Source organism: Ambystoma mexicanum, chromosome 3p (genome assembly GCF_040938575.1).
Source record: "Ambystoma mexicanum isolate Mex_15411 chromosome 3p, UKY_AmexF1_1, whole genome shotgun sequence".
Taxonomy (NCBI): domain Eukaryota; kingdom Metazoa; phylum Chordata; class Amphibia; order Caudata; family Ambystomatidae; genus Ambystoma; species Ambystoma mexicanum.
In genome coordinates this window covers 1,044,131,642-1,044,156,000 of record NC_090925.1, presented here as the reverse complement: position 1 = coordinate 1,044,156,000, position 24,359 = coordinate 1,044,131,642, and positions in this window count along the sequence as shown.

The window sequence follows — 24,359 nt, the reverse complement described above, 5'->3', positions numbered from 1 at the left end:
CTGATTATCCTGAAATTGTGGCTGCATCTGATTTCTATTCTGGCCGGCTATTCCTGGACAACCTCTAAACGGTCTTCTCGAAATAGTCCCATTTCTATTCTGTAATTGCGGGCACTGTGTTCGCCAATGGTCTTCTTGTCTGCAATAGGCACATTGATGTATACCTATTGGACCCCTTTGCATGTTGGATGATAATGTAAATTGGACTCTAGACAGTGCACTCCCGCCACCTCTATTATTTTTGGCTACCTGCTGCAGTAACACTCTGGTTTTCACATCTCCTTTCTTCCTTATTTCCTTATCCTTTTCTGAATTTACTTGGTTCTCATAATATTGGGCCATATGTAAAACTTTGCTTTGTGATTTTGCTTGCCACGCACTTTCAGATGTCATTATTAATGTCTGAATTTCCGGTAAACATCCTTGCACAAACTTATCAACACATAGGGCCTCATTACAAGTACTCCGGTCCGGAATTAACACTGCCGGTAAAACCATACCGGCACCGTTTGCATGTCCGCGCAATCATGACCCGCGGCCCCGGTAATAGCACCACCCTAAACCGCCACCGCGGAAATAGGGTTCCCCTTAATTCGGCCTGCACGGAAACCCCTCCGTTACCGGCAACACGAAACACCGTGAGCATCACAACTAGCGCAGACACGGAAATACCGGGAAAAAAATGGCGGAAACACCGTGATCACGGTGGCGGAACCGCCGCCACCGCGAACATGGCGTTATACACTGCCGGCTGAACTGAATCAGGGCACAGGTGCACCAAATCAGCCCAGCTGGACCTAGCAGGCCACTGGGAGCCTACAAAAGGGCCACACCCAGCCCAACACAACACAGAACCATGCAGGCAGCAGGGCTAGTAGCACTGGGACTGGGCCTACTCAACCAACAGGCAGTACTGCACATGGTGGCAGCAATGGCGCAGAGGAGGAGGCGTAGGCGGAGGAGGCGCAGGCGGCAACCAGCCAACCCTGCAGCTATGGCAAACCCCATTGCCCAGCCAGCCCGACCCCGCCGCCAGCCACCAATACCACGCATCAGGGCCTCACCCTGGAACCTCACCCCAGGACAGATCCACACCCTATACCGGCTGGACCGTGCAACAATCATGCACATCACCGCCATGATTGAGGACAACATCAGCAGCCTAATTGACACCCCCACCGCCATCCCCCCCCTCTTGAAGGTTGTCTCAGTTCTGCATTTCCTTGGCACTGGCACCTATCAACACACGGTTGGTGAGCTGCACGGCATATCACAACCGTGTTTCTCAAAAGTCCTGGTACAGGTACTGGATGCGCTGTTGCGCCATGTGTCGGAACACATAGCCCTACCCCGCACCCTCCCCGAGGTCATTGCCACCAAGTTGGCCTTCCATGCCATGGCAGGCATGCCAAATTGCATAGGCGCAGTTGACTGCACCCACGTCGAGCTGACAGTACCACATGCAATTGAGGCGGTGTTCCGCAATAGGAAACAGTATCACTCTTTGAATGTCCAGATGGTTTGTGATGCCATGCAACTGATTACACACTGCTGCGCACGTTTCCCAGGCTCATCACATGACTCAATGGTACTGCGGAATTCCACGTTGCCACGGTACATGGAACGCTATGCCGGACAAAGCACATGGCTATTGGGTGAGTACAGCTGACGATGCTACAACCCTGTCGGAGTGGTGTGTGTGTGTCCAGGCAATGAGCATTGTGAGTGTGCCGCTGTGACCGCACATGCATCACCCCCCTTCCATCTACCAAATACACAGCGGATGCCAAACATCATGAAGGAAGACATGACAGGGCACCACAATGTGCCCGTGCACACGCTGCCACAGCCAATCCCGTCACTGTCCCATGAACCCTGTGCCACTGCAGACACCCACCCTCAATTGAAACACTGCCCCAAAAAGCACGAGAGGCGTGCAAATGATACGACGAGTATTTACTACTTCCGTACAGTGGAGTCACTCTGCCATGTGTGGACAGCACTGCACCATGACATGCACACATTCAAATGTCACCCGCAGGGCACAGCAAACATGCAAGTTAATGTGTAGGCCCATATGCAGTCAGCGACATTCCTCCTGATGGCCAAAACATACCTCCAGACACTGCATGGTTCATATGCATGAATGAATGATGATACAAGAATGCACAGCAGCAGATGAGGACATGATGCCACAAACACTGACATGTTCCCCCATCTACATCCCATGTAGGTGATGCGGGATATGCACTCACGCCATGGTTGATGACACCTGTACGGAGACCAAGGAACAGGCATGAAGAGGCATACAATAGGGCACATATCCGCACACGTGGAATGATTGAGAGGACATTTGGACTGCTGAAGGCCCGTTTCCGCTGTCTGAGCAGATCTGGCGGATCACTGCTGTACAGCCCAGTGAAGACGGGCAAAATCACGCTGGTATGTGCCATGCTGCACAATATATGCCTGCGCAGGAACATCCCAATGCCACCAGACGCAGATGAGGAAGATGGGGATGGGGATGGGGATGGAGATGGGGATGGGGATGGGGATGGGGATGGAGATGGGGATGGAGATGGAGATGGGGATGGGATGGCACCGCCTCCCCCTGGGGGTGCACATGATGGCCAGAGAGCACGGGATGCCCTGATTCGCATTTACTTTTGAGTCACAGCACATTCACAGTAATGCACAAACATGTTGACGACAATGAATTAATAGTTGCACTGCAAAATAAATGATCAATGTCCACACATGTATGTCTTGATTTGAAATGGTGATGTATTGATGTAATCACAACAGGGAAGAAGGTGCATTGGTTAGGGAAGCTGTACACCCGGGGCCACCCACCACCCAAACGTGCCCACCCCCACCCAGAGCCCATTGTCCAAACCCCCAAAACTACCTACCCCACCACCCAAACGTGACCACCCCTCTCACACCCTTGTAGTCCACATGTGTCCTGCACTGCCCCACACACATGCCATCACTTCCGTGTGCGCTTCTGTGCAACCTTGCCCAAGGGACCCGTTAGCCTACTCGAGCGCCTCCTTGGACTGGCAGTAGTGGAGCTGGATGGGGTGGTAGTGTTTGATTGGCCAGAATCAGGGATTGAGGGCATCCGTGCCAGATTTGCCTGTTGGCCAACCAACATGGCCTCCACAAGCCTGGAGGTGTGGTCATTGCCCTCCCGCACATGGCGTGCAAGGGTCACTATGGTGCTCGCAAAGCGTCCTATGGACCTCGACAGGCGACGCACTGAGGCGCTGTAGCTCTCCGTCTGCAGCCTGGATTCCTCTAGCTGCCTCTCCACCAGCTGGGTGAGGGTAGCCTGCTGGTCCTCCATCCGCTGCATGCAGGCATTCAGTTCGGCCATGGATGGGGTGGGCGACCTCATGGGACTCCCCAGTGAAGTGGGGCTGAACCCCAGCTCATGGAAGGAGCCCAGGTCTTCCAATGTGGGCATCTCCCCCTGTGGCCCCGTTTCCGAGTGCTCTTGCGGGGCACTGTTATCACTGCAGGCCGCCCCCTCTGCAGTGCTGCTGCCTTCGGTGTTGTGTTGGGTGGCCATGATAGGTTCCTGTGGCACCTGTCTGGACTCAGCCAGTGTGGAGATGGTGGGGATGTTGGTGGTGGTGTGCTGCACATCTGTAGTGGCTGGTAATGTGGCCAGAGGTGCAGAACTGCCGGCAGCATCCTCCTGTGTGGTGGCGGTGGCTAGTGTACTTGCCGATGCTGATTGGCTGGCCTGTTGTGCAGTATCACTGTCACTTGAAACGGCTGTGGGGACACAAAGGGCATGCAATTAGTGTTGTTGTGGTGGCAGATGGGTGCATCACATGCGTCATTAAGATTGTACATTGAATAGTGTTAGTCACATGCATCTGATTGCTGGTGTCTGCATTCAGTGATATTGGTTGCCATACGGATCATAATGGGTCCTTTGGCCCACACATGCACTGCCTGGGGGGGGGGATTGTTCATGGGTCCTTTGGCCCACACATGCACTGCCGGGGGGGGGGATTGTTAATGGGTCCTTTGGCCCACACATGCACTGCCTGGGGGGGGGTTGTTAATGGGTCCTTTGGCCCACACATGCACTGCCTGGGGGGGGGGGGGGTTGTTAATGGGTCCTTTGGCCCACACATGCACTGCCTGGGGGGGGGGATTGTTCATGGGTCCTTTGGCCCAGTACTCACAACTGCATATTTACATGTGGCATTCATGTTTGGGCACTTACCGGCATCTGCAGGTGGGCTCACTCCTGCCTCAGCCTGCCCAATCCCATGGATTCCCTCTAGGTGGAGGACGCTGCTGCAACGCTCCTCCCATGCTTGCAGCCTCAGTGGGGAAGGGGGTCCTCCGCCTGTCCCACTGCTGCGTTGGCGGTGCGTGGAAATGAGGTTGCGTACCCTCAGCCTCAGGTCGTCCCAACGCTTGTGGCAGTCCTTCACGCTCCTCACTGCCACGCCCACAGCGGTGCACTTGCGTGCAGCTTCGGCCCACACCTCCTTCCTCCGCTGCTGTGTGGCACGCCGTTGGTCGGCGCTGAACAGCATCTCAGCATTGTCCACAATGTGCTCCACCAAGACGGTTAGCTCCGCCTCGCTGAAGCGTTGTTTGCGCTGCCTCTGAGCAGGAATCCTGGCAGACATGCTTGTGGTCCCTTTTGGCTTCTCAGAGTCAGGATTGTGCTTGTGCTGGCTCTGGATGGCAATGGATTGTGCTTTTATATGATGGCCGCCTCTCTGTTTCCTGTTTTGGCGATCATGGTATTTCCGGTTCCGTGTCCGTGGCGGCGGAGGCGGAAACGGGTTTTGCGCCACTTGTGGCTTCGTTATTTCCATTTCCGTGGGGTATTCCGTGACGGCGGTAACAACGTTTCCGAGTCCGTGTGGTGCGCGCGACCGACAGCGTGTAATCGGGCGGTTTTTCCGCACCCTTGCGGACACGGAAACGTTTTTACCGCCATCACGGATTTTGCACGGTCCCGGACTGGCAGGTTGTAATGAGGCCATAATCTCTTTCCAGGTTCGGTACTTAGATCTTGACCACTAAAATCTGCAAATACATCTTCAAACCGGTTAAAAAAATCTGTTGCTCCTTCCGATTTGCCTTGTAGACAAGCAGTCAATTTATCCAAAACTGTTCTCTTCTGAGGCACTAAAGTTTTCAATGTCTCTACTATTCGTGAAGGCAAAGTTAAAATTACTTGCAGAGGTTTCTCCTCAGCCTTTCTCTCACTATCATCTCTGATCAAAGTTTCCCATGTATCGCCTAACATTGGTGCATCATTTATACTTCTAATCTGCTTCCATATGTCCGCAGGAAGAATCACACGGAACAAATAATCAATGTCACTCAGTGTAAAAACAGATACATTTAAAATGGATTCAATTTCCTTATAGAAACCCGCAGGATCTTTCCTAATGTCAGGGACTGTCTGCTTTATAGTGTTCACTTCTTGCCTAGAAAAGGGAACATGTACAAACTGTGCGATATAATGGGCTTCTATCGTTCGCGCTGGAATCACTCCATCAGCAGCAACCTCTACTTTTGGGACAAACGTGGGTGGCACCTCCCTCATAGGTAATTACAAAGTAGGGGATTCTACATCTGTTCATCTATTAAGCAATAAAGCCAAATCAAGAGAGAAAGCAGTCGTTCCGGTGTCAGGCGAAAATGCTCTTTTATAAATCGTCATAAAATCAGCAGGAAACACACCTTCTTCTTCATGCATTCATCCTGTAAATACTCAACCATAACCTGTAACACCTTTCTCTGCATTTCTGGTGTTTATTGACTAAATGTATCATGCAATTCAATCGGGGAAATGGCGGCATCCGTAATCCATACTGTGAAAACAAAATCAAAATATCGGGCTGAGTACCTCAAAAGGAAATACACCGGACACGGGTTACAAAGGAACATACAAAGTACTTTAATTTATACTGAATTCAGTTACAAAGAACAGAACAAAATCAGATAGCTATCGGCCCTCAGTACAACACAGCGAACTCCAGCGTGGTTCAGTGTGTTCAGTGAGAGACGCTGTACATTAGAATTCATTCCTCTTTTATACTATTTGCGAACACGATGTCCAACCCTCCTTTGGGTTAATATTCCTCTAATACATTACTGATCTAGGGTTCATGCCGAGTCCGCATATCCACATGTAAATGGTTTGCTTTTAATACATATATCAACAAGCCTACACAGCAACTGTGTATTCTGGGATTTGCCATGCACGTCTTCTCAAACATGAATACAATGTAGTTAAACAAGTGTTCTACGTTCAGTATTTGAATACATTGTTCTTAACATATGCTTGTGGATTAGTTTCATTTTCACGAGTAATCCTTTACACACAGGTCAATGAAGGGCAAGGCCTCAGTTCACGACCTCAACAAGTGGCCTGCAGGCAAGTTACATATTAGCTACATGCAGAGGTCAAGGCGGCCATGTTTTATTTTGAAAGCACATCGTCCACCATTTTAACTCACAGGGTGACTTTACAAAGCGAACCTAAAATAGCGGATCGACCGAAAATGGCGGCTTACGTTGATTTTAAGGCCAGGACCTTGCAACACAGATTTCTTCGCAAGCAACTTATAAGCAGCTTGGCGTAGGCCAATATACATATATTCATTGCAATAGGAGGCACAATATAATTTCTGATTTGACAAACCCTCCTTTTGGCCTATGCCAAGTGCTAAACTACTTCGGATCTCCTTGCAAATAACTCCATGCATCATCGTCCATGTACCCTGAATCACTGTCGGAAATATCTATTGCCATTAGGTCATTCACTAGAATTTCTTTCAACACATATTCTTTGGAAGTTTTATCTGGGGCATACACTTTATGTCCTATCGTACCTATCGCTTGTGCGCAACATCCCCCTAGCATCGAACATATACTAGGTAGACACTGAATACAGCAATAAAGAAACAACAGAATTCCCAAAATAATCAGCAACACCGAAAGTACCTTCCAACCCCAAAACCGCAAGAAGACCCAGAACCAAGCGCTAAGATCCCAGTTTCCCTCGGGAACATGCACTTCTGAACTAAGGACGTGCATATTCTGTATTGCCTTGAAGATGGTTGGGGAGGAATCTGGTGAGAAAACACAGCAAGCGGACCCCACTAATTTACAAACACACAGAGTATGTCTGTGGTCCGGTTGATGGTTCTCTCCAGTACTCTTGCTAGTCTTCTGATATCTTCGGAATTCGCTATCTGCCCCCAAAATGGCACAACTGATTTTGCTATATCTCCCAAGATTTGTGCTGGAGTGTCACCATTCTCGTCCCGCGGTGGACGAGTCTTTGAAACTTCTATTGTACTAGCTATAAACACCCCAGGTAACAGGATCCCTAAATAACAGGTTCCCTGCCAATCCCTGGGCAACCATGGGAATGCTACATTACCGCAGACAAAGTAAACAGGTTCGCCTACATACAAAGGTCTGTTTTCACCAGTCAAATTTGCAACATTGGCACAACCTAGAAAATCTCCCATTGACTGAGTTCCATTCCTCTGTATGCAAAAAGAAACTGAATCAGGCTATGGTTAACAGTGTAAGAAGGAGGCATGGCATCCTTATTGCCTATCGGAGCCATCTTAAAGGAAATCAAAGATTGGAAAGGACGAGACAGTCTATCAGAAGGCCTAATAGAAGCAAGATTAGGTTTACTCCTGTTTGCGAAAAAAGCAAGCATCGCAGGGGAGTCAAAACACGTTTCTCAAAACTATTCAAATCAGTGCTGTCAAAGTTCCCTGAGATGCTATCATTCCAACGGGCAAAGAACAGTGTTCTAAGAGAAGCATAACAAGCAGTTGTCAAAGGTAAAGGATGAATATACCAACCTAGCCCCTTATCCCTGTGTTGCGGTAAATGTGAGCAGATCCAACAGTTAGACTTATTAAAAATGGCATGCGTATCATTCATAATAAGTAGCAGAGTATTATTGTGGTACCTTTGTCTATGCTGAGAGTCCCTTGGGGAAAAAGTATGCAAATGTACAAAGGGAGTAGGAACAGTATGTATATTTTCAGTAGGCAACAAGGATTCTAAAGGATGCGTTTCCTCGAGGTAGCACAATCCTAAGACAGTGACTATTGTAAAACCAATGTCATTATAAAAACACAGCAATACGTTTTCAGGGCCCAGGTGCATTGTCCATTGTCCCGGTTGGTTACCCCATTATTTACAAGTCCCATACGAGCGGTAGCAGTGGCAGGCATTGTAGTCTTCAAACGGAAACCCCAATGTTCGTTGCTGGCAACCACCCGGCTGCGCGACTTCTAAGTCCTTCCACAACCCTAGCCAACAGAATCCCCTTTCTCAAATTTGGGCAAAAACAAGCCCTCGATGATCCTTTCCTTCTCCAAATGCACATCCGAACCGTGCCGTAAGTCTATCAGATGCACAGCAAAACCATGCCGTAAGTCTATCTTCTTGGATGCAGATTGTACCTTGCTTTTCCTGGTACTGACTGATCCAGAAACAATGGGTCGCCACTTCCCGTTGGAAGCAACGTATCAGAGACAAGTGAAGATGCTGAATTTGAAACAGCAGTTTCCAGATACAAAACTTTTGGAGAGTGTGGAGACAAAATGGCTGTTTCCCCAAGCCTCACGGGCTCAGAAAGATTCTCTGACACACTCTCGGCACTATTTACTGCTTTGGGATCATTGGTTGCAGCGTTAGCGAGGGGTTCTGTTTCTTCTGTATCGTGTGGCACAGGGTGAGGAAGTTTCTTGACGTGGGACGCGTGGATCCAATTCTTTCTTCCAGAAACCCGCACCGTTGTTTGGGTGACCAACAGGACTTGGAACGGGCCCCACCAGCGAGGTGCAAGGCAAGAAGAGCGCTCGAACGCCTTGATGAGCACCCAGCTTCCAGGCCATATGCTGTGGCCCGGGCCCTCGTATCGCACAGGTAAAGCCTCTCGTACCTGGTGATTAATCAAACACAGGTTTTTAGTCAACTGGCTGCAATAATCTGAAAGTAATACATTTTCAACGTTTCTTAAATAGCTACATTTAGGAAGGTTCCAGGTATTGGCAGGTCTCCCCATTTGCACCTCAAATGGTGAGAGCCCAGTCTTAGTTTGAGGGGTTGCACGCATGGATAATAACATGATCGGTAAGGCGTCCAGCCATTTCAAGTTAGTGCCGGCACACGTCTTAGCGAGCTTGTTCTTGATGATACCATTGTGTCTTTCTACTACTCCGGCACTCTGAGCATGTCTGACCGAATGGAACCATTTGTCGATCTGTAATGCCACACATATCTGCAGAATTACAGCAGTGACAAAATGTGGACCATTGTCCGACCAGATGACTCTTGGTAGCCCGAACCGTGGGAAGTACTCCTTTAACATGCTTGTCGCAGTAGTCATGGCTGTAGCATCTTTGACGGGGAAAGCCTCAACCCATTTTCTAAAAGCACAGATGACCACCAGCACGTATTTCATATATTTGCACCGCTCCATTTCAATAAAATCTAAGTGGATAACTTCAAAGGGAACAGAGGGTGGCCCAAAACTTCCCCTTGGAGTTGCTGTCCACTTTCCCACATTGTGTTGTAGGCAAATCATGCAATCCTGGGCAATTTTTGAAATTTTGTCATTTGCCCAAACTTTCTCTAACACTTTTGTCACTTTCTGGGCACATACATGCGTAGGACCATGGGCCATGATGACCATCATCATTATATATGCGTCAGGGAGTAGCCATTTCCCTTCAACTATGTCCACCCAACACCCGTCATCATCAAGTTTCCCCAAGCCTTCAGCCCACCTCTTGGATTCTTCTAACGTGGCATCAACTTGGATATCCCGTACAGACCCAACACCCTCATCCATTGCATAAGCATTTACAGTCTCCCTTGAAACATACATCTCCGTAAGGGGATCAGTAGCAGTTTGTCTAGCTATCTGATCAGCGAAAGCATTCCCTTTCCCTATGTCATCTGTAATCTTTCTATGTGCTGCACATTTCATAACAACTAACTGAGTAGGGAGCGCAAGCGCTGAGAGTAGTTGTACTATTAGGGAGCCATGTTGGATTTTATTGCCATGTGAAGTTAAGAACCCTCTCTCTGACCAAAGTCTCCCAAAGTTGTGAACCATCCCAAAGGCATACTGACTATCAGTATATATGTTTACTGCAAGCCCTTCAGAAAGTTCACAAGCTCGGGTCAATGCTATAATCTCTGCGGCCTGCGCAGAGTTATGCATAATTCTCTTGGTTTCCACAACCGTGCATAATGTGATGATTGCATAAGCAGCTGTGGATGTACCATCCAGAAGTTTGAAGCAGGAGCCATCACAAAACAGCTCTCCTTGTGGATTATCCAAAGGAGTGTCTTTCAAATCAATTCTACCCTTTGTTTCTTGTTCAGTAGTATACAGACAGTCATGTGACTCTTCACATCGCCGCAAGTAGTACCTTGCGGGAAAGGTAGGAGTTCAGCCGGATTAAGAACACAATACCTCTTAATTTGAATGTGAGGAGCAAACAAGATCAATTCATATCTCGTCAACCGTGCGGAAGTGAGGTGTTGCGTTTGGGTTCGGTTCAGTAGAAATATACAGAGTGGGGCACCATCAGGGTTAGATCACAGCCTAGGACCATTCCCTCACTCTGTTTTACAGACGCAGCAGCAGCAGCGACAGCTCGCAAACATCTTGGCAAAGCGCATGCTACAGGATCAAGGGCGGAAGAAAAGTAACCGCACAGCCTATTCTTCCCTCCATGTTCCTGCGTTAATACAGCCAAAGCACATTAATCACATTCATGCACAAACAACACAAAGGCCTTTTCATAGTTTGGTGTGCCCAAAACTGGTGCAGAGCATAATGCAGTCTTGAGCAAGTCAAACGATTGCTGGTATTCTGCGTTCCAGGGCAATGGCGAAGAAATGCCCTTCTTCATCAAAGCTAACATCGGTTTGATCACTAGTGAAACATTTGGGATCCACAACCTACAGTAAGAAGCCATACCTATCAAGGCTCTAACTTCCTTCTGTGTATTTGGGACAGACATGCCAGAAATGTGTTTTATTCTTTCAGGTGTCAATCTTGCCTCCTTTGACAGGAGATAGCCTAAATAGGCGACCTCCTGGCAACAATATTGAAACTTTTTAAGCAAAGCTTTGTGACCATGCTTAGCTAGATGGATAAGCAATAACACAGTGCCCTCCTTACAGGTGCTCTCAGAGTCAGCATCTAAAAGCAAGTCATCAACATACTGAAGCAATGTACAAGTAGAGGGCAATTCAAGGGTATCAAGCTGTTCTTTCAAAGCCCTACTATAGATGCTAGGACTCTCTGTGTACCCTTGAGGTGCACGAGTAAATGTGAACGAGCGTCCCCCTAAGGTGAACGCGAACAAGTATCTACTATCCTTGTGTATAGGAATACTAAAGAAAGCATTCTTTAGATCCACAACACTAAAGTAAGTAGCTGTAGCTAGAATCATGGTTAATATTGTTGTCACATCAGGCACAATTGGAAATTGTGGAGCGACAACTTTATTAATGGCACGTAAATCAATTATGAAACAGAATGGAATTGCATTATCGCCTTTCTTGTACACAGGTAAAATCGGACTATTGCACAAACTTCCTGAAATTTCTTCAGTCACCCTGCGATGCACAAAGTCGGAAACAATGCATTTCAAAGCTCGCTCGCCCTCAACGGAAATCTTATACTTGGGAATGCGTGGCAGCTCAATTCCATGTTTCAAAACTATCTTAACAGGCTCAATCTGTAAAACACCGACATCATTGTCGTCAATAGCCCATAAGCTCTCTGGTGCATTAATAAATTCTGGCGGCAAAGGTCTAGTCAAGAATTGCGAGACAGAGTATTGCTGTGGTGAAATCGTCAGCCGCGCTCCATCAGAAGAACAATAAATCACTGCATTTAATTCTTTTAACAGATTCAACCCCAGCAAGTTCTCTCCACAATTCGAAGTCAACAGAAATGGGCAGTGGTCCGTAAAGGGACCCAAAGAATTAGGTACCGGTGAAGAAACTGGACAAACAACTGGTGTGCCAGAAAACCCTACAGAAACATTGGTTTGCCCTGACAGTGGAATGTTTAGAACCCGCAAATGATCAATGGAACACTTCTGTGCTCCAGTGTCTATCAAAAACTGATGTTTCCTATTTCTCACCACCATTTCAACGTAGGGACCTTTCTGATTGACGGGAATAGGTGTAGGTTCCAAACCCTGCTTCGGGCAATCCTAACGAAACAGAATGTCATCAAAAGGAAGCTCCTCAGATAAACATGCAGCAGAAGGATGATCAAATATGTTCCTAGTATCCACACTCGGAGTCAGATTATCCTGTGAAAAAGGTTCCTGAGGATCCTGTGTAAACTGACCTCTACCAGGGCCCCCTACACCCGGGTGACCTCTGGATCGTCTACCCATATTCCTAAAGGTGTTATTCGACCTTTGTCGAAGGATGGGGCATTGTGCACACCAATGACCCTCTTGATGACAAGAGGCGCACTGGTTAATGTTCACAGGACCCAAGGACACATTCCCTTGCGGGACATACTGACCTCTAATCTGCGAACTACCCCCTCTGGGGCCTCTAACAATTTGCTGTTATAGCACTTTAGTCATTAAATCACCTTTCCGTTTTTCAACTCTATCTTTTTTCATTATTGACACGGTTCTCGTAGTACTGAGCCATATGCAGCACTTCTCATTGGGACTTCGCCTGCCAAGCGCTCTCAGAAGACATCATTTGTGACTGGATGTCAGGCAGCAATACACGCACCAATTTGTCCACAAATAACCTTTTCCCAGACTCTGTGCCTAGGTCTTGTCCACTGAAATCCGAGAACACCTGTTCGAACCGATTAAAGAACTCGGTAGCACCCTCAGACTTCCCTTGGACACAGACCGTAAGTTTGTCCCAAATAATTCTTTTCTCCCGAATTATGTTTTTCAATTTTGCAATGATTCTATCAGGCAAGGTTAGCATCACCTGAGGCGGTCTTTCACCAGCTGGCCTTTCTCCATCGAGTCTAGTTATATTCACCCATGTATCTCCCAATCCTGGCACGTCGTCTATAGGTCTAACTTGTTTCCACAAATCTACGGGCAGGAGTACAGGAAATAACAAATCAATATCTCCTAAGGTGAACACTGAGGACTGCAAGACAGACTCTATTTCTTTATAGAATTCTGTCGGATTTTTCCTAATATCAGGAATAGATTGCCTAATAGTATTCACTTCCTGTCTTGAGAACGGGACGTGAACAAACTGCTATACATAATGAGCAGGAAGGTCCACAGCGACTATACCCCGTGCAGCATCGGCCGCAATCTCATCCTTTGGGACAAATGTCGGAGGAACCTCTCTGAACGCTTACTGAGCAACAGAGCTAAGTCGAGCGCTAAAGCAGTCGAAGAAGTGTCAAGTGAAAAAGCTCTCTTATAAATACTCAATAACTCTGTGGGACAACTAATCTTTCTTTTTACACAATCATCCTGTAGGTACTCTATCATTACCTGTATCACTTTCCTCTGCATTTCTGGCGTATACTGACTATATGTGTCATATACTTCAACTGGAGTTATCAACATATCTGAAATCCATCTAAGCGTGTCCTTCGTACAAATTCGTGCTTCCTCAGATACCGATTTCCAACAAGGAAGGAACCGTTCCTGTACATACATACTTTCCCCCTCGTCATCCTCATTCTGTAACCTTTCCAACTCCTTTCTATACCCAAATAACCTCTTGACATGCTCATTTATTTTCTCCACAGTGTCTCTAGAAAACACTAAAGTATTTAGATCCCTTAACCCTTGCAGGAGATCTGCATTATTTACATTACCCCACATTACACATAAATGAATGCCTAAACCTTCAATAAAAACATTTTTCTCAGGAAAATTGTCCATATTACAAAGTGTGGCAAAAACATTAGCTTGATCATCCCTCTCCATACAATGCTTAGCCCATATAATCAAATCACGTTTCTTCTCTGGTGGTACAGTATTGCGAGTGACAACCTTTGACCCTGCACCTCGATCGACTACAAGCGGCTCAGGACCACTTGGAAGAGAGGGAGCAGGCAAATTCAGTGGATATACTGTTACTGGTGCAATAAGAAGAATGGAGGAAGAGGAACATAAGGAGGAGCAGGAACAACAGGAACAACAACAGGTAGAACAGGAACAGCAGGAGGAAGAGGCAAAGCAGCAGGAAGAGGAACATACGGAGGTGGCCCAGAGGCACCAAGCCTTCGTTCATTTAACAATTTGTCTATGAATTTGTCGGAAGCATGGAGGTCTTTGAAAGGATAGATTTTATGAATTCCAAGTGAGAAAGCCCCATCCATATTCCTAGTCGATTCAGAATGTTTATCTTGGTCATACAATAACGTTTTTTTTTGCGTTCGTTTTATGATGGTGTGCATGTTTTTCTCCACTTTTAAGTTGCTGCATCGCTTCTTTTTTCCAATTCTGCAAAACATCAAATGCTGCAGGTCTAGCCTTTTTCTTTAATAGAATTGACTCTAAATACTCAATACGAGGGATTTCAAAGCTACCATTGATTGGCCACTGAAGTTCGGAGGCATGTCTGGTTTGTCTGTGCCAAATATCATTAAATACTATACTTTCCAATGCCATGCTTACGTACATAGTACATGCCAGTGACCCCTCCTGTGGTATGGGACGGCTAAATTCCAAAGATTGTCTATTGCTGCGGAACAACGCCCTGAAGCATGTAGACAATTTCCCAGGCATATCAAATTATTGGTGTTACCTGGTCAATAATTGTGTCTGCAGATACAATACGCCAAAATCAAATTATCAGGATTATATTAAGAGTCGGGTCACGACTCACCTGATCAAGCCTAAGGAGGTCCGATCGGATTTCAAAGAATCTTACCTAACTAATCTTACCTCGTGTATGGTGATTTCGGCAAATCTGCCCACCTCGATAAGTGGACCCCCGTCAAGATGCCGTTCTCGGACCACAAGCTAATTGTCCAGGGATCAGGTCGTGCAGCGCTGCTGAGGTGTCGCATCTCGCTCAGTGGTTCCCCTTTTTGTCACACCATCCGATCCCGGTCCGATAGCGAGGGTCAACCTTCGATAATCTGGCATCAATCTTGAGGGTCCCTATTCGGGCGCCAACTGTGAAAACAAAATCAAAATATCGAGGCTGAGTACCTCAAAAGGAAATACACCGGACACGGGTTACAAAGGAACATACAAAGTACTTTCATTTATACTGAATTCAATTACAAAGAACAGAACAAAATCAGATAGCTATCGGCCCTCAGTACAACACAGCGAACACCAGCGTGGTTCAGTGTGTTCAGTGAGAGACGCCGCTGTACATAAGAATTCATTCCTCTTTTATACTATTTGCGAACATGATGTTCAACCCTCCTTCGGGTTAATATTCCTCTAATACATTACTGATCTAGGGTTCATGCCGAGTCCGCATATCCACATGTAACTGGTTTGCTTTTAATACATATATCAACAAGCCTACACGGAAACTGTAGGATTTCCCATGCAGGTCTTCTCAAACATTAATACAATGTAGTTAAACAAGTGTACTACGTTCAGTATTTGAATACATTGTTCTTAACATATGCTCGTGGATTAGCTTCATTTGCACGAGTAATCCTTTACACACAGGTCAATGAAAGACAAGGCATCAGTTCACGACCTCAACAAGTGGCCTGCAGGCAAGTTACATATTAGCTGTCAGACCTTGCTCCTTCCAGGCGTAGAGGCAGCACAAACGCAGCTAGAACGCCTCCCTCCCCGTTAGGTCGCAGCACCTGGAGATGGACAGCACAGGAAACCTTGACCCTTTGGGGAAAGAGGGTTAGGGTCCATTGGTTGGATAGGTAAGGTAGTTAGGAACACCGGGAAAAGGTTTAGGTAGAGGTTCTGGATGGGAAGGGGGATGTCGGGTTACATGCTCCTTGACTCCTTTGAAACTCCGCCCATGCACTCCTGCTCTCACCTCTCACTCTTTACTGAATGCTTAAGTTCACCTCGGGCCTTTGTACTGGAGCCCCTAACCAGGATATCACAAGTACACATTGGCTGCGGATTTACCCCACATTACAGCATGCGGAATTCCAAGACTGCATTACTTCATACAGTCTCTGTAGCAATTGCCCACCTGCCCTCCCACACCTGCATTCACTTCATGCAGTGCCAATAAGGTTTTGCCCAAAACTATAAGGTACTTAGCTTCATTTTTCAGCATGAGTTTTCTGGCCTTTTCGTGTTGACTGGCCACGAACTTCTCCCAGATTTCCTGTCTCTCTGCAAGAGCAAAACTAGAGTCAATAACTGTGCGCGCTGTGCGCGTGATTGATTAGTTTCAGAATACCCTGCACGGCGAGAAGCGCCGGTCCGGAGTCATGCGACTCTACTGTTAATCGTATTAAACATGCGGGCGTTGTTAGTTCGAGTCTCATGCGTGATTAGGGACGTTTTAACTGCTAGCGTTCCCTGCAGGAGTTTTGGCGCTCCGGCTCGCGGTGGGCTGGTGAGCCTCTGCGCCGTTTCACTGCGTGACCCCCCCTCGGGTAAGTAAAGCAAGGTAAGGCTTGGTACTTATCTCTGCCTTGTACGCGGGGCCTGGGGTTTTGCAGGCATCGGGCGGAATCGCCCCGCGTAAGCTTGCCTCCGGAGCTCCTGAAAACACGTCTTTCCAGGACGCCGGTCAGGATTGCGAGCGGCTCCCCACGGGCGCGGCTCGCGCATGCGCGCTGATGCGGGCGCGGTCAGGGGCGTGGCAGTCCTCCTTTGAGCAGGCCCAAGCGGCAAGCGGCCTGCTGGGAAATGAAGTCCTCGGGCTGTTCTCCATCCCTGGACCACGGTCCTACAGAAAGGGTGGAGAACACGCCTGGAGTACTTGGTGGGGTGCTTTCTGGTTGCTTGCCCGCCCCCCAGGCCAACCATAAGGGCGTTTACCCCCAGACCTGCCCCAGCCCTGACAGTACTCCCCCTCCCTCCAGCAGGCCCCGGTTTACTAGGGTATCGAAGATGAAACTGGCGGAGGAGTCGAGGAGCATGGATATTCTCAGCGGGTTCCCAAGATCTTTCTTCGGGACCATACCCCACCCAGTCTACTAGATAACATAGCTTCCTGTGTCGAACACTTGAGTCCAGGATAGCACTGACCTCAAATTCGGGGTGGCCGTCTACCATAATGGGTGGTGGCTTCCTAGTTCTCACAAAGGCAGGAGCCGGTTTCACCAAGGCAATATGGAACACCGGGTGTATTTTCATGTGCGGGGGAAGTGTCAACTTAACAGCCACTGAACCAACCAGTGACTCGATTGAAAATGGTCCTATGAAGCGGGGGATGAATTTGCGTGAGCCTTGCAGATGAATGTTTCGTGTAGAGAGCCATACCTTGTCCCCGACGTGGTACATGGGACTGATTCGTCTTTTCTTGTCCGCGTGATGCTTGTAGGCTTGCTTGGCTGCGACCAGATTGCGTTGGATAACTTGCCAAATCTCTTTTAATTTTTTCTGCTTTTCCACTACTGCAGGTACTTCGGGTATGTTTTCTTGGGGTACTGGTTGAAAACGCGGGTGGTAACCATACAGGCTGTAGAACGGTGTTGTTTTAGTAGAGGAATGCACTGCATTATTGTATGCGAGTTCGGCGAGCCAGATGACCTCCGCCCAGTCTTTTTCTTTTCCTTGGGTGAGACATCTAAGGTATTGTTCTAGAGTCTGGTTTAGTCTTTCCGTCTGACCATCAGTTTCCGGGTGATAGCTTGTAGACAAACGTACATCAATTCCAACTGATTTGCAGAACGCTTGCCAAAACCTCGATGTAAATTGCGGTCCTCGGTCTGAGACAATTCCGTACGGTAATCCATGCAAACGAATTACCTGTTGTGAAAACAGATCGGCCAGTGTGCTAGCTGATGGGGTTCCTTTGCAGGGTATGAAGTGCGCCATCTTGGTTAGATAGTCTACCACAACCAAAACTGCTGTAAAGCCGTTACTCTGAGGTAGTTCAACGATCAAATCCATCGACACAGTATGCCACGGGGTAGGTGGCGTAGGTAGTGGTTGTAGGGGTCCAGTTGGTTTTTGGTGATCGGATTTGTTTCTGAGACACACTTCGCATGTGATTACGTATTGCCGGACGTCTTTACAAATGGTTGGCCACCAGAAATGACGTTTCACTAGTTCTATGGTCTTGACTGTACCAGGATGGCCTACAAACGGGGAATCGTGACACCATTGTATTGCTTGTTGACGTAGTGGTGCTGTAGGCAAAAATAGTGTGGTTTTGTAGAACGTTAGTCCTTCTTTCACCGACTGGTCTTCACCTTGCATCTCCCATTGAGCCAGTTGTTGAGCCGACATAGCTGCCCTGATATTGTCAAACATTGAATCGACAGTTACACTCCCAATGACTCGATCCGGGTCCACCATGGGTCTGGGTTCTTCTTTTCTTGTCTCTGATGGGTCGAAGCTTGGTTCAGGGTATCTTGAAAGTATGTCTGCTTTTCGATTTTCTGCCCCTGGACGGTAAGTTATCACAAAATCATATTCCGAGAACTGCATTGCCCATCTAAGTTGTCTGGGACTAAGAGCTTTGGCTGATTTTAAGAACTGCAGATTTCGGTGGTCGCTGTAGATTGTCACGGTGTGTTGGGCCCCCAAAAGATAGTGACGCCACTCATCGAACGCTGCTTTTACTGCCAACAATTCCTTGTCGGCGATGGCGTAATTTTGTTCCGCTGGGAGTAACATCCGCGAGTAGTAGGCGACTGGGTGTAATTGCCCGTTTTCATCCCTTTGTGATAAGATCGCCCCCACTGCATAGCTAGAAGCGTCGGTCTCGATGACGTATGGTTTACTTGGGTCTGGGTGCTTTAGTACTGGAGCGGTGACAAACGATTTCTTGAGTGCCTCAAACCCCTCGGCAGCTTTCGAGTCCCATGAGAACGGAACACCTTTCCGTAGAAGTCTGGTAATGGGTTGCACCTTTTTCGCAAAGCCATCTATGAAGCGGCGATAGAAGTTAGCAAAGCCTAGAACTGATTGGATGTCCTTGACTGATTTCGGGGGTGGCCAGTCTATGATGGATTGCACTTTTTTCCTGTCCATAGTGACCCCCTGTGGTGACAGAATGAACCCAAGGAACTCGATGGTAGTCTGATGAAATTCACATTTCTCGAGCTTAGCGTATAGGTGATGTTCACGTAGCCTTTGGAGTACTGCCCGGACGTGTTTTCGATGTTCTTCCAAGTTCTGAGAATAAATCAAGATGTCATCGATGTAGACTATAGCGAACACATCCAGATACCCACGCAAAACTTCGTCCAGGAAATGCTGAAAAGCAGCTGGTGCATTGCACAACCCAAACGGCATAACCTGATATTCATAGAGACCAAACTTGGTCCGAAAGGCCGTCTTCCATTCATCCCCTTTTCGAACTCTCACTAGATGGTAGGCCCCCCTGAGGTCCAATTTGGTATAGACGGTAGATCCACGTACCTGGTCCAACAGCACAGGTATCAGGGGCAAGGGGTAACGATTCTTGGTAGTTATTTTGTTTATTGCCCTGTAGTCTATACAAGTTCTTAGGTCTCCGGTCTTTTTGGGGACGAAGAATAAGGGGGAAGAAACCGGAGATGTGGAGTGCCTGATGAAACCGTTGGCCAAGTTGGATTCTATGTATTCTTTCAAATACTTGTTTTCGGCTTCAGTGAGGGCGTATATCCGACTGCAGGGTAGCACTGCACCTGCTTCTAGGTCAATTCGGCAATCAAAAGGCCGGTGCGGGGGCAAGGTTTCGGCTGCTGTCTTGCTAAAAACATCCCTGTACTCTTCGTACTCTGCTGGCAAACCTGCTACCTCACTGCTTCCCACGTAATGGGTCAAAGGCTTTGGTGGGGTTATTTGACAGCGTGTCTGACAATAACCGGAGTTGAACTGGACTGTGCCGGTATTCCAGTCGACGGATGGGTTGTGGAGCCTCAACCAAGTGAGCCCCAGTATGAAGCCAAACTGTGGGGCTGCGATGACATCAAAACTGAGCGTTTCCTGATGCATTGTGCTGCATTCCAACAACAAAGGTATTGTCTGCTGAGTAACCGGCCCAGAGACTAAAGGCGAACCATCTACTGATTTCACTTCTTCAGGAACTGTCTTTGCGTTTACCGGGAGACCCAACCTCTTGGCCATCTGCACATCCACGAAGTTTCCCGTGGCGCCGGAATCTACCATCAAGGTCACCGATACACACTTTCCCTGCCATTGCAGACATCCTTCTAGGGTCACATGGGCTATCTGATTTGTGCGTACGTTTGCCAGCACGTGTGGGGTGTTTTTTGTGTTGCTCGCTCCTGCCACCCTCATGGGCGAGCTAGCGCGTTTCCCGACGCCCCTCCCTTGGATGGTTTGTTGGGACAATCTCGTACAAAATGGCCAGCTTTTCCGCAATATAAGCATAATTTGTCCTTTCTCCTCTTCTCCCTTTCTTCCTTGGAGAGAGGTCCCCGAATGGAACCTATTTGCATTGGTTCATCAGCCCCCTTGTCTGACACCCGAATGGGCTTCTGTTGATCCAATCTCACCATTGGTTTGTTTTCCCAACGGCGTCGATCCTGTCTCCGGTCATTTTGTCTCTGATCTAAACGAAGAACGAGGTCAATCATAGTCGAGCAATCTTCAGGCTGGGGGTCCACCTGTGCTACCAAATCCTTCAGCTCCTCCCTAAGCCCCTGATAGAACAAAGCCATCCTTTTCTCCTGTGGCCAATCCGTTTCCATAGCCAGTCGATTAAATGTAGTAACATAAGTGACTAGATCTTTGTTTCCTTGTCGTAGAGTTATCAACTCCTTATCCTTGAACAATGAAGCGGCTCTACGATTGAATATTCTACCAAACTCCTCCAAGAAATGTTCCCAGCTGTAGAGCAAGGCATCATCCTTGCGAACTAGAGGCGTGGCCCATGAAGCGGCATCCCCGGTGAGATAGGAAATCACGAATGCCGTACGAGCCTGAGCTGTCCTGAACACAACAGGTTTTGTTAAAAAATGCAACTGACACTGCATAATAAACTGATTAAAGTTCTGAGGGTCTCCATGGTATCGTTCCGGAGCTGCCAAGGGTAGAGATGGTTCAGTAGCTACCTGTACCTGTACCGGGACTGGTGGAGGGGCTCTGGGTAAGGGAGGGGCCTGGGCCTGATTTTGCACCGTTAAGGTATGTACCTGCCCCGCCAGGGTCTGATAATCCTGCCTTGTTGCCGCCAGCTCCGCTTTCAGTTCTTGGAGTAGCGCTACCACGTCCGCCATGGTTGTGCTGCCTGGGCGCCTTTACAATACTTGGGCTCGCAATTCTGTCAGACCTTGCTCCTTCCAGGCGTAGAGGCAGCACAAACGCAGCTAGAACGCCTCCCTCCCCGTTAGGTCGCAGCACCTGGAGATGGACAGCACAGGAAACCTTGACCCTTCGGGGAAAGAGGGTTAGGGTCCGTTGGTTGGATAGGTAAGGTAGTTAGGAACACCGGGAAAAGGTTTAGGTAGAGGTTCTGGATGGGAAGGGGGATGTCGGGTTACATGCTCCTTGACTCCTTTGAAACTCCGCCCATGCACTCCTGCTCTCACCTCTCACTCTTTACTGAATGCTTAAGTTCACCTCGGGCCTTTGTACTGGAGCCCCTAACCAGGATATCACAAGTACACATTGGCTGCGGATTTACCCCACATTACAGCATGCGGAATTCCAAGACTGCATTACTTCATACAGTCTCTGTAGCAATTGCCCACCTGCCCTCCCACACCTGCATTCACTTCATGCAGTGCCAATAAGGTTTTGCCCAAAACTATAAGGTACTTAGCTTCGTTTTTCAGCATGAGTTTTCTGGCCTTTTCGTGTTGACTGGCCACGAACTTCTCCCAGATTTCCTGTCTCTCTGCAAGAGCAAAACTAGAGTCAATAACTGTGCGCGCTGTGCGCGTGATTGATTAGTTTCAGAATACCCTGCACGGCGAGAAGCGCCGGTCTGGAGTCATGCGACTCTACTGTTAATCGTATTAAACATGCGGGCGTTGTTAGTTCGAGTCTCATGCGTGATTAGGGACGTTTTAACTGCTAGCGTTCCCTGCAGGAGTTTTGGCGCTCCGGCTCGCGGTGGGCTGGTGAGCCTCTGCGCCGTTTCACTGCGTGACCCCCCCTCGGGTAAGTAAAGCAAGGTAAGGCTTGGTACTTATCTCTGCCTTGTACGCGGGGCCTGGGGTTTTGCAGGCATCGGGCGGAATCGCCCCGCGTAAGCTTGCCTCCGGAGCTCCTGAAAACACGTCTTTCCAGGACGCCGGTCAGGATTGCGAGCGGCTCCCCACGGGCGCGGCTCACGCATGCGCGCTGATGCGGGCGCGGTCAGGGGCGTGGCAGTCCTCCTTTGAGCAGGCCCAAGCGGCGAGCGGCCTGCTGGGAAATGAAGTCCTCGGGCTGTTCTCCATCCCTGGACCACGGTCCTACAGAAAGATTAGCTACAAGCAGAGGTCAAGACGGCCATGTTGTATTTTGGAATGACATCATCCACCATTTTAACTCACAGGGTGACTTTACAAAGTGAACCTAAAATGGCGGATGAACCTTAAATGGCGGCTTACGTTGATTTTAAGGTCAGGACCTTGCAACATGGATTTCTTCGCAAGCGATTTATAAGCAACTTGGCGTAGGCCAATATACATATATTCATTGCAATAGGAGGCACGATATAATTTCTCCTTTGACAATCTAAGAGCATCTTGCGTACAAATTTGCATCTCTTCACTAACAGGTTTCAACAGCGGAAGAAATCATTTCTGGACATATGACATATGCGGTTCACGTTTACTCATTATCTCTTTATGCAACCGATCAAGTTCTCGCTTAAACACAAATATTTGCCCTACATGTTCTCGTATTTTCGCCGCATTATCTCTCAAATTGGAAAGTACAATCAAATCACGCAACTCTTGCGGTACCACTGTATTAGTCAAATCACTCCATATTAACAAGGTAATCTCCCATACATTCTAACAATACATGCTGTTCACCAAGGCCTCTATGATCAGATATGGAACTTTGCACAGCCACTTCATTGCCATCATCAATATACATCTCAGCCCACTGTTTCAGTCTGTCTTTCCGTTCCTTGCTAATCGTACTACGAGTCAGTCTAATACTTCCTGTTTCAGGCCCCATTGATGCAGAACTGCCAGCTAAAGCCTATAACTCATGCTCTGAAGGAGGTGGAGGGAATGATGTCATGGGCGCAGATGGGACGGCTACTACAGGTGCAGATGGAATCGTGGGAATAGCTACAGGAGGAGATACATAGGGAGGCGGTGCAACTGGGTCAGTGCTTGGATGATCATTTCTTTGCTCATTTAGTATCTTATTTATCAGTTCGTCTGATGTATGCAAATCTTGTGAAGGATATATTTTCTGTATGTCTAATTGGAAGGCCCTATCCATGTTCCTAATGGCTTCTGTCTCATCTGCTGATTATGCTCTAGCGCTTTCTTATGGTTGATTTATGTCTATGTGCATGTTTCTCTCTACTTTTCAAGCGTAGATTCGCTTCCTTCCTCCAGTCCCTTACAACTTGGAACGCTGCAAGTCTGGCCTTTTTCCATAGCAAAACTGATTCTAAATGTTCTATATGTGCTAGTTCGAAGCTCCCATTATTCAGCCACGTTTGGTCTGCCTTTGCCAAACCACATTAAACACTATTGCACCTATTCCGTATTTAATGTACATATCATGTGCCGGCGACCCTTTCGGGTGGCGCGGCCTAGCCAGTTTCCAAAGACTGTCTACCGCGGTAAAAAAAACTCAATAAACAGGAAGAAAATTTCCCAGGCATGGTTTACTCTTATCTCTTCTTACCCTGGGTGTTTGTACTTGCAACACTCAATCAATATCAGGACGTTTAAGAATCGGGGCACAATTTACCTGATGAATCAATTCGTCTCTCAGGATGCAATTCACCCATATACAGGCTCAACCAAGAATCGTCAGGACCACGTGTCTGGCACAATTCGCCTTGCTTCCAGGACCCTCACCTCGATTCTCGTCGATCAGGGATCGGCTGTGTACAGATCTGCAGAGGAGTCTCTAATCACTTCTGCAGGGGTGCCCTGAACACCCTCCGATCCCGGTCCGACAGCTTCATCCTCGACTCGTCCATGCCTTCAACGTATGCAATGGAGCATCACAGTGAGGGTTCCTGTTGGGGCACCATCTTTGTTGGACCATATATGGAATAAAGGCACATAACCATATACTAAATGACACGCCAGTCGTGAGATT